The sequence below is a fragment of the Nerophis lumbriciformis genome, linkage group LG10, assembly GCF_033978685.3.
Source record: "Nerophis lumbriciformis linkage group LG10, RoL_Nlum_v2.1, whole genome shotgun sequence".
In the NCBI taxonomy this organism is placed as follows: Eukaryota; Metazoa; Chordata; class Actinopteri; order Syngnathiformes; family Syngnathidae; genus Nerophis; species Nerophis lumbriciformis.
Window position 1 is genome coordinate 23,815,692 of NC_084557.2, and position 12,190 is coordinate 23,827,881.

General features: G+C 39.3%; 1 protein-coding gene across 3 annotated transcripts in view; it reads left to right on the plus strand.

The window, feature by feature from the left end:
- Nucleotides 1-12,190, plus strand: part of rassf7a (Ras association domain family member 7a) — a 68,870-nt gene that overhangs the window by 20,943 nt on the left and 35,737 nt on the right. Inside the window, exon 1 of one of the 3 annotated variants that reach the window (XM_061969993.1) lies at nt 553-922. The exons of the other annotated variants lie outside the window; for them this stretch is intronic. The gene's annotated coding sequence lies outside the window, so the exon portion shown is untranslated. Of the gene's footprint in view, nt 1-552; nt 923-12,190 lie in introns of those variants that run through there. 3 annotated transcript variants of the gene reach the window in all.

A 12,190-nucleotide genomic window follows, 5' to 3' on the forward strand; every position in this document is an offset into this window, starting at 1 on the left:
CAAAAGTTGTTGCATGGAAATCTTTTTAGGTATCAGGTGCAGTATCAGTCCTCAGTCTTAAGTTTCAGGTTTGGGCGGTAGTCAAGGAGCAGACCGAGGTGCTGAAGTTTAAAACTCAGGGTGAGTTGGAGCGGGCTAGAACAACATGTTCTGTGTAGGCTTCAGATTTTAGTATGATGCCATAATTATATTTGTATGGATGATATTTTTGTGGCTTTTGTTGTTTACACATGCTCTTCTCAGTAGCTCAGTGGTGACATGTGGCAGATTATTTTGCATAATCAAATGCTCACGTCACAAGAGACAGTATGCTTCAAGTTATAGATTCTACAAACACTATTTTGTACATACAAATGTCTTACATTTCCATTCCATTCAACAGTGTAGCAATAGGAGGAAACTGAGAGCGAACATGAAGCTGAAGGCAGACTCTTACCTGAAAAGGGGAGTGGAACTAACCTGTCAGCACAGCAGGAAAGGGTGGGGACTAAGAGAATGACAGAGGGTGGAGTGACAGATAGGGTGTGTTATTCTGTTGGTGAGTGACCGAGAGAAGGAGAAGAAGGAGGGGTGGAGACAGACAGAGCGAGAGAGAGAGAGCGACAGTAAACTCTTCCAGGCGCTCAGATCTTGGTTGTGGTGGAGACACCCAGGGGCAGAGCATTCCTGAGGCAGGCAGCCAGACGGAGCGAGAATACAGAAGCCGCGACATCCTTCATACCTCTTGGTCACCACGTCGGACTGCCTCTGACCTCTTCTTCTTGACGGACTGTCCTTACTTCCTGTCACACACACACACATGCGTGCAAGCGCTGCCTTGCATATACTGGGAGTACTTTGCTACTGTGTCAGAAGTAAAGGCAGGGAAGACAGAACACAGACAGAAGACTAAAGGCAGTGAAAAGAAGATCGTTTTTTCTGGGTGAGTGACATGGTTTTTGTGTGTTTGAATGTGTCTTGTTTCAAAAGTCAGCGCTGGGAAGTTTCTTTGAAGTCAGCTGTTTGGTCGGTGACTTTAGTATGTGTTTGGAAAGGAATGGCATATGAAAACTTATGAGGATAGGCATAAGACATATTTTTAATGTATCTCATTTTGGATAGATCGTTACACTTTTAGGAAATTAAGCTGCATCTCTGCGAGTATGAATTCCAAGTTGTCCTCTTGTAGGAAACAACTCCAACCTGTTTGGGCGAAACTTTTCTCTTTGTGCTGTCCTGATTTTTACGTTTTTTAGTGTGCTTTTAAGGTTAAGTTGCTACCTGCACAAAAGCAGCCATCCCCGTGCCTGTTTTTTGTTTTTGAGAGAGTGTTGTTCCCTGTTAGAACTATGAGACAAGTGAAGGCTACTCCTTGTAGTCACACACTGCCTGCTGCTTTTATCACTGGAGGATTAAAGATTAATTCATTGGTGGCTCGGACAGAGTTCAGTGCAGCATGCACCAGCCTCTCTTAACTGTTAGTGTGCTACACATCTCAAGTGCCGACACCATGCAAGTGTAATGTACCACAGTCTATTTAAACCTTTACTCATTATTTTGTCTGACGAGCATCCCATTTAACATTGTCAACATGGTGAGTGCCAGATGGAAAACCCATTAATGACATTTTTGTTATCTAATTTGGGATATTCCCCTGTATTCAAAAAATAAAAAACCCACAGTCTTACTGTGGGTATTACTAGGATGTATATGTTCTGCCCATTTGAATGGTTTCAGACTGGTAATACATGTGCTGATTGTAGAGGAAGAATCATAATCAATAACCTGATCTAAGTTTTTTTCTTTTTTGGTAATAACTGGTTGTTTATTTATTTTGCTTGCAGTTGTCAGTTTAAAGTTAAAGTTAAAGTATCAATGATTGTCACACACACACTAGGTGTGGCGAAATTATTCTCTGCATTTGACCCATCACCCTTGATCACCCCCTGGGAGGTGAGGGGAGCAGTGGGCAGCAGCGGTGGCCGCGCCCGGGAATCATTTTTGGTGATTTAACCCCCAATTCCAACCCTTGATACTGAGTGCCAAGCAGGGAGGTAATGGGTCCCATTTTTATAGTCTTTGGTATGACTCGGCCGGGGTTTGAACCCACAACCTACCGATCTCAGGGCGGACACTCTAACCACTAGGCCACTGAGTAGTGTTGCTATGTCGTTTTTGTTATCACTTTACATTCTGAGTCATTCGTCTCTTGCACTGTTTTTAGGAATAGGGATTTTCCGATCTATCGATCACCGATTATTTATTGGACGTATTCTGTGAAAAAGTAAATTATTGTTATTGCCGATAAATGCCTTTTAATGCCAATCACAAATGCCAATCCCATCTGGCTGACACTGTATTTATTTTTTGTCCTAATTATGTGTATCCATACACAGTGTGGAGACGCTCCTATAATAATCACTTCCATTACGAAAAATCAACTGCATTTCTTAGAATCTTAAGTAACATTATCACTTGGGGACGAGGCTAAACATGTTACATGCCGAGAGCAAGCCAGGATCAGGCATGCTAATAGTTAAACAGACTGCTAAGCTAGTTTTAAACAACAGAAGAAGTAAGTGTTTAACTTTAAGAAGTCTAGATATAACTGTGTTACAGCTAAAAGTAAGCAGTTGTTAACATAAAATGAACAAGTAGATTAATAAGAGTTTAAAGAGAGGATAATATAACAACTATGTGTCAACTATGTATGTAACGATAAAGAGTATAATGATTAATCGTAGTAAAACTCTCCAAAGATAGCATTACTGTTTTAAATTAAAATTATCATAAAACCATTATTGATAACATTTTGAGAAACTTATGAACCCGTGACACTGCTCATTTACTGGAGAAGCAGGCTGGCGCTAGCTAGCTTAAATGCTAACATGAATACAAGAAACACAAACCTCTTCTTTTCCCAATAAAAAATGACATTCCCTAATCTAAATTTGTATAAACACGTTACTGTCTGAGCAACTAAGATATTCACTTGTGCACATTAAACCTGGCTGTGCTCTCTTAACCCAGAGAGCTTGATCTTTACTTAAAGGAATATGACATCAAGAAGTGAATTTGCGTGACTTCACATGAACCGGACGTGACGCTACCTACACACATTTTTTTCCTAATCCTTAAAAAACACTAAAACTTTTACAAATTAAAACAGAAAAAGATAAACATATTTAAGTTCTCAGATAAAAATAATATGGCTCTCAAGTAGCCAGAACAATATTATTATATAGTATATTTGTTCTGCCAAGAAAGTGCTTTGTGGCTATTTATTTATTGTATTTTATGTTTTAAATAAAACTTTATTATAAGTGTGTAAGAGTACTTTTTGAGCACATTCAACAATGCCGTGTTAATAATGGTAACCGTGATCATTTTAATGGCAATAACCGTGATATGATTGCAGCTGGGATAGGTTCCCTCAGGAAAATTAAAAACCGTTATATGTTGTAAAAGAGGCTAAGTACCTAGTTTAAATATTGTGTTGATATTGCTCAAAGACTTCAAAGTCAATCAGTCGATCAAAGTTGACTTAATATAGCCCTTAATCATAAACGTCTCAGAGGGCTGCACAAGCCACAACGACATTCTCGACTCAGATCCCACATCAGGGCAAGAAAAAACTCAACCGAGTGGGAACAACGAGAAACGTTGGAAGGGACCGCAGACGTGGGTCCCTTAATACATGTTCGGTATCTGTATTGATATCGGCTGATCTCACTCATGGATGATCGGAATCGGCAGCGTAGAACCCTGATTGAAACATCCCTAATTAAGACCAAGACAGAGTAGAGGAAGTTTTTGGTTTTGGTTTTACAATAAATTATTGAGACATACCTCTTAGTCAATCAAATAATCAGGGATTGGTGCTAAATTCTTAAATTTTCCCTGAAAGTTATATTTTTACTTTACCATGACATTTTGGGAAATGGTTTTAGGTTTTTGGCCACTATTTAGGAAGTACCTGTTTTTGTACCAGCATGATTGTTCCCCAGTACACAAATTGAGGTACAAAAAAGCATGGTTGAAGTTTGGTGTGAAACAATTTTTAAATGTGGTTAGACCAGTGGTTGTCAAACTTTTTTCACCAAATGCCACCTCAGAAAACACTTGGCTCTCCAAGTACCACCATAATAACCAACATTAAAAAACAAAAACAATAGCGTTGTAGGCCTACATATTCATTAAAAAGAAGGCGCATATTTATTTTAACAAGTGTACTTAATATTTTTGGCCACAGTAACATTACACACACTTTAAACAGAAACACTGTTTGAATATAGGAAAATAAAACGCTCTACTTTAATCAAGTGATTATTTGGCGTACCATCAGATGGACACCGCGTACACGTACCACGGTTTCACTGGTTGAGACAATTCTAAGAAGATGGAGCCAGAGTCGGGTGTAACAGTTAAACTATGTGTTGGACAGCAACATTGCTTTTAACACAACAGAGGCATTAGTTTGAACTTCAGACCATTGAATCGCCATTGCGGCATTCCTGAGCTAAAATGCCCATAGACCAGTCTTGTCAAAAGTCTTCTTGGAGGACTAAAATATTGCTGCATAGAAAGATAACCTACATATTTCCTTACATTTTTAGTCCCTGTAGGGCTACTAGCATTTTGTCTCCATCTAATTGACAGAAGATTGACAGTAAAAAGGATGCACATACAGTATGTTACGCAGCAGACAGCAGGACATTTATATCGTTTGCTCGTAAGTGCTCACATCCCCCTGCCTTCTATGCCTCGACTTCTCTTATTGTCCTTGAATGGGCTGGTTAAGGATGCTGAGATCTGAGCATCCTCTGAGAGTTAATGTGCCGCGTTCTTCACTCTTAATTTTACAGTTTTTTTTCCCATCACATACCTAACATATATAAATAAAGTCCCATTCTCATCAAGTGCAAGCTCGTCTGTCGCCTGTCAGCCGATGGCCTGTCTGTCATTTAGCTCACGTGGAAAGGAAAGCAAGCCCAGCCATGCACAGCACGATATCATTGGGGAGTCTTGATGGAAATTTACAAAAGTAATTCTTCAAGCTGTGAAGTGACTTCATTTCCCAGGCCCTTATCAGGCATATTTACTGACTCCCGCAGATGCACTCAGGGCCGGAGGTAATTGGATGACGCTAGGACATGAAATAATATGTTTGAATGGTTTCGGGCTGTGATTATTTTGGGAATGTGGTTCCTTCGCTCCTTCTGTAGATGTATTTTTTTTTTTTTTAAGTGTAGCTTGGTCTAACTCTCACACTCCTTGTTCCACGCGCCCTTCTCCTGCCTGTGCAATGGGATGGAAGGCAATTCTGTGCTCATGTCAGATCCATTAGGGATGAAAGTACACTGCAGTGATAAAAGATTGATCCAGTCCTCCTTGTATCACATTTTCATCGCTCACACCCATCTCCCTCTTCCTCCCTTACACTTGATTCCAATCCAAAGTCAACCCAGTTTTCAATTTATCAACTCTTCTCTTTTCGTCTAGATAAGTCCTCTTCACTGAGTTGACTTCTACTCTTAGGATTTAAAGAATAGAAAACATTCTCTTTTTGTGTAGGATACGGCCTGTTTCCAAGGATACAAGCTGACGGATACACAGTGACAATACAATATTTTCTCCCCATTAATTTTGGGGTTGGGGGTTTAATGTTCCAAAAAAATGGAGGCTTCTGATTTCCCAAGTGTATGGACCCTGGATGGGTAAACAAAACTTTGCTGACAGAACCAGTAAGAGACTGGCATTCAGCCCAGAAAAGCCCACTTCACCTGTTGGTTTCAAAGAGATAAAGACAAACACAACAGACCTGTGCTTTGTCAGCTGGGAGGCTATAATTACTGAGAGGAGGAGGAGATTTGGAGAAGGAATTTTACTGCGGCTTTGCTTAAGATGTTTTAAGTGCGTTTGCAAACACTGTTATTGTCGGAAACCGGCATATGTTTTGAGAAATACATCCCTTCGGGAATGTTTGCTACCATCTGCTTGGTATTTTGCCTATACATTTGATGTGTTCATGTGGTGATAAACACACAACACACAAAGTTAATTGAATAAACATTGCAAACAAAATATGGGGAGCGCAGAGGAGGCAAGGGTAATTCAACTACCCTACATTTACAATCAACTCTAGAAATGTACAAATAATAATGTTATTGTTACTCTTTAGTATAATGGAGTTGTATTAGTTTATATAGAAGCTTTTGATGGCTTCATGCAGCATGCGAAATGAATGAATGAAGCGTTTCTACACTGAGGCATATTTGGCGCGATGTGAAGGTTCGTAAACCGAAAAGCACGCAATTAGAGGGGTTTGTAAATTGTGGTTCCACTTTACAGAGGTTATAGGTTATTCATACAGTACATACAGAGATAAGATATTGGGGTTATGCTTCTGGGAGTTCTTCTGGCAATAAAAGTCAACTTGTAAGACACCCCATGTATAGCACAGTTCATCACCGGCGGGAAAAAACATGTTTCCTGGAACCATGGTGTCCTGGAAGAGACCGCAACTGTGCACTTTATTTACTAATTTAATGTGTCTAAATCAGTCTTTATTTAACTATCATGTAGAGTTCGGTGGATGGAGTAAACCAGCGATTCTTAGGAAGGCCTTTCAAACCTTTCTCTACTGAAGGTCATGTTCCCAAGCGAGTCCAGTTGACTGTAAAGATCCTTTGAGAGAATGCTGCCATTGCCTGTCAGGGCCAACATGTTGTTTCCTTAATGGGTCCGTGGATGTTTGCTCTGTCACATCACCGAACCTATGCCCTCATATCTCATGTGGTAATTCCTCAACAGGACAGGCAGTTTATAGTTGAAAGGGTAATGCACGTCTATGTCTATTTGTCTCGCTGTCCTTGGTGATTGTAGTGCAGTAAACATCTCTGCCACCCCCTCAGGGATGGCCACGTAGTAGCTTCTGTGAGCAGCAGGTTGCTCCCTTGCTCAACCAGCCATGCTGTTTTGACTCTGCACACAGAACTGTCTTGGCAGTAAATAACAGGGTGCTTGGGCCAAGGGCCCCGGACAGGGCGGGGAGCGCAGGAGAAGGGGGGTCAGAACGCCAAGAAGACAAAAAACATGTCTGCCTCGGTACTTTGAAATACTAAATCAAGTGAATGGACAGGGCAGGCAGGTGCATTTGACAGACAGGTCTGCCACTTTAAAAAAAAACTTGACACTGGCCTTTCATTCAACATGGATCTGTTCAAATTAGGGCGGCAATTAACGATTATTTGGATTGTCGATTCGTCAACGATTACCTTAACGATTAGTCGATTAGTCGGATGATAAAGCTTACATATATTTAATGTTTCTAATTTTTCCATCAACTTCTAAATGCAGCTTAAGTTATTTTAGGCAAGTGTTTACTAACAACAAAGACGACTAATTCATTCATAAGTATTTATTTTTACTGTAACTGTGCTGCTCATTCAGCTGTTACAAAAATGTAAATGACTACTAAAATGTTGTCCATTTGAAAAAAGGACAGGGAAATTGCTAAAAAAAAAACAATTAACCTTGTTTATGTATTTCAAAAACAGTTAAAATAGCTAACCGGACTCTCGCCAGATCTTTGTAATTCGCTGAGCCCCACACAAGGATCTGGGACTTCTCAATAGGAGATGTATTTCGGAAGGCGGGGCCTTGTAAAAAATCATTGTATGTGATTGGATAAACCACTTGTCCGTTATCTTGAATGACGTGCTACTTCAACCACTCACATCGAAATCAACCCGTGACGCTGATGAGAGCGACGCTGGGAAATCCAAAACAGAACAGCCGACATATTGGATAACAACAGAGCAAAAAGTTCTCTGTTCAACTTTTAAATAATTAATATTCGATAGATTCGACAAAACAGTTGCAATAGCAGAATCAACGTCAGCACACGACTCCTCGCTGCGTGCCGCCATTGTTGTTTGAATCAAACAGTCGCTTCGGCGCTACGTCACATCTATGAAATCCCGCCCAGCAATCCTGATTGGTTCGTTATTTTTTGCTATCTTGAAGGAGTTTGCATTGCCCTCGAGCCCAGATCCATGTGTGGAGCTCAGCGAACTATAAGGATCTGGCGAGAGTCAGGTTATAAAATAGCAGCAATAAAAACAAACAACAAAACACAAAATCTAACTTTATCAAAAAGAAAAGAAGCATTTTGTGATGATGTTTAAAAAGCTTCACACTGATATATTGACTATTGATGAATTTTTGGCTGTTTTGGCACTCTTAATAGACTCAATGTGTGGAATTGTGTCTTTGATTAATTCTTAAAATGTTGGCTATTTAATAGATTGTATGTTTAATCTTATGATACCTTCGCATTGGTGTTTGTGTGTGCGTGCGCGCATTGGGTTCGCGTTAGTTATTGTGCTTTTTTTCCTTTTTTTACGGCATTGCAAATTGACACTGCTTTAAACGTACTTGAACGGATGTAGACAAAGTTTAGCTGGCTGACTTTGGCTAAAATTATACTTTTTTTCCACACAACTCTGTCTCACACTTGTTAGCTAGATAGCAAGGCATAATCTAACACTCTTACCAAGGCTGAGACCGCGTCCTCTCTCCAGGTGTCCGTCATCATGTCTCCACTTTAAATGTTCGTGTATCACAGATGTACAGTCATAAAAACAAGGTCCACTTTGCAAAATGAGCAAGGAATTAATGTTTTTAACTAGAATAAGAGGAAAGTTATCACACTTTCATGTTATTTTTTAACAAGAATAAGAGGAAATGTTATCACACTTTACATGTTATCACTGGCGATGTTTTTGTGAGTGGTGGTGCAGACCCGCTTCCGCATTGAAAAACATGAGTGATGATGTCACGACTACTGTCGACAAATATAACTGTCGGCGAGAAATATAATTGTTGACATTTGCCGACAATGTCGATTAATTGTTGCAGACTAAGTTCAAAAAGATACACAGTTACTAATGCACACAAATGCCAAGCCATTTACCATATTTTTCGGACGTAAGGCGCACTTAAAATCCTTTTATTTTCTCAAAAATCGACAGTGCGCCTTATAACCCGGTGCAACTAATGTATGGAATAACTGTGGTTGTGCTTACCGACCTCGAAGCTATTTTATTTTCTATGTGGTGTAATGATAATTGTGACCAGTAGATGGCAGTCACACATAAGAGATATGTGTAGACTTCAAAATGACGCCAATAAACAACACCAAAACTTTGATGATGTTCTGTTGAGAATATAGAAAATTACACACGGTGCTCAAAAATCTGTCAAAATGTTTTAATACCGACTCTGGTAAGTAATGAAGCCTCACCGCTTGATTGATTGTCGTAGCATTAAGGCTATTGAGTCAGATGTACTGTGATTCAACATACAGGTTTTATTATGGTGTGTGTATAAGGACCGCAAAATGGCACCTATTAGCAGTCATATTATCTGTCGTTTTGTTTGTCAATATTATGCAATACCAAATGTTCTTACCTTCTGGTACCTGCTGATGTGTATTTGAGATCTGCATAAGTCCTGAAAATTTGCGTGAGTCCGCCATTGTAGTCCGTGCCGACACCCTAGTCGATAAGCTTCTTCTCTTTCTCTATCTTCTTGTTATGGGGCATTCATCCTCCGCTGTTGCCATTTCTAATATAGAGTAGCGTAAAGTTCTACATTTCAACATTTTAAACAAAGGACCACCATTACATGTTATGTTGATCACAAGGAAGTGTTTTAATTGTAGAAAAATACTTAATATGACCCCTTTAATGCGCCTTATAAACCAGTGCGCATTTTGTATGAAAATACACCTGAATATACCCACTCATCGGCAGTGCGCAATATAATCCGGTGCGCCCTATGGTCCGGAAAATACGGTAATATAATTATATACAGCTAAATGTCCCTTGTGAAAGACAAGTCCGCTCTGAGGTGTTAAGGAAAATTAAACTTTAAAACTTGCTTCATGTTTTACTGATATGTTTATTTCCAGTAATCTTGAGGCAGAGGGCTAAAAGTTGGTCTTTGCAAAATTATCTTAGCTCTTAAAAACTGTTGATGAGGCATAAATACAGTATGCAGCCGAGCTTTTCGACTATTCCTCTTCATGACACACTCACTTGCACACTCACAAGCACAGCTCTAACAGGCTCGATACTATACTTCCTCCTGAGAGTAATGACAGGAATTGGGATGACATCATAGTCTAATTTGCATAACTGGTCATGGTGCATATAATTGTAATGGGTCCTGTAGAAGAGAGAAATACTGTGGGAGAGACAAAAAGTGAGTAAAAACTTTCTTGTCACTTCTTATTGTCATTTTTTTATGTAATCGATGAAGCCGCCTGTGAGTGCTTTTAGATAGGGGAGGGGCACCTGCTGCTCATTGTGAAGGACACAATGTGCTTTCATGTCAGATCCTCCAAAAGTCTCCAATAAGACAAAAAAGTCGCTAGATTTCTTGCTATTTATTCAATCGATATTCAGATTATTATTTTTTTTTTAATTAGCTGGAAAGTATATCCACCATGCCATCCTCATGAATCAAATCAAATCAAATCAACTTTATTTATAAAGCACATTTAAAATTTACCACAGGGGTAGCCAAAGTGCTGTACAATGGGCAGGTTAAAAGATAAAACGAGTACCGAGCAAACACAACACAACACAAACAAAACACGATAAAAAATAAATAAATAAAATTGAATAAATAAAAACATAAAAACAGGTTCACAGCATGTGTATTATGGGGCACCATTGCAGGATGGATATCACTCAGTGTTAAAAGCCATGGAATAAAAGTATGTTTTTAAGAGAGATTTAAAAACAGGAAGAGAGGAGGCTTGTCTAATACTCAGAGGTAGGTCGTTCCAGAGCTTGGGAGCAGCAACGGCGAAAGCTCTGTCACCTCTAAGCTTCAGCCTTGTGTCAGGGACTGTCAACAGCAGCTGATCGGCTGATCTTAAGGAAGACTTATACAGTAGCATAAATGTGTTCACTATCACATCCATGAAACCATCTCCCATTTATTTGGGTACCAACATCCTCTTTAGATGCAGTGAAAAACTTTATTTATTTAGGATATATCATTTTTGAGAAACCTGGCCAGGGCTTAAAGGGGAACTGCACTTTTTTGTTCGAAATAATTATGACACTACGATGGATGGATTTTTTTTTTATAATGCATTCTAAATAATAAATACATTTTGATCAAAAGTCTGCTTACAATGGAGGCAATGGGAGCCGCTGTATTGTGCCTATACATCCCTTAAATAACTTTAAACACCCCCATTAAGGTTTTAAATACTTGTTTTAAGTGTAATGTAGTAACAGGCACATTTGTAATAACATTTATTATTTACGTATTTTGCGAGGATGTTCATATATTTCCATTTATATGTAAAATGACTCATAATCCTCGCAAAGAAAAGGGAGGTGGACCCAAGCGTCTTTTCGTGTCGTTCTCGCCCTTTCAGAGTCTAATTTGGCTGTCAAAGGGTATCAACTTGTCGGAATACATCTTCAGCCTTCTTCTATCCAGGTGAGATGAATGATTTATGATCTAGAATAAACTTCAAGGGTGCAGGGAAGAGAGAAAACAGCTGAACACTCGATGATGTAAACATTACACACAAGCTTGTGATCACGGCGCCGCTATAAAATAGCTTGATTTCGTTAGCGCTTATAGTAACAATATCACTAATACTTGGTTAATATTCAAGTCACGAAATGTAAATGGAGTGTTGTTGGCGTTTTTTGGATGTCCATTGGCTCCGTTGTAAACAGATTTTTGTTTACAAGTTAGAATGCATTAAAACAAATCCATCCCTCGTCATGTCTTTCATAATGATTGTAAACGATAGACAAAGTTTCAAAAAGTGCAGTGCAGCTTCCCTTATACTGATACTCCCCCTCTGCCTCAAGCTATGAGACTGTTATGGTGTCTGCCTGCAGCCTCCAATGTTAGTCCTTATTGTCTCATGCCCTCCCGCCTTTTCTGGTCTATAAAATGTTCGGGAATTTTGGATATCGTTCACAATCTTTATGAGAAGACAAAAAGACAATTGGATTTTTTTAATGCATTTTAACTCGTACTTAAAAGTAAATAAACCTCTGCTTACAATGGAGTCGATGGGAGGTCATTCATTCCGCTCATAAAACCCTTTAAATCAGGGGTTCTTAACCTTTTTGACTCCAGGGCCCACCTTTTCCACTACAGAGGGCCC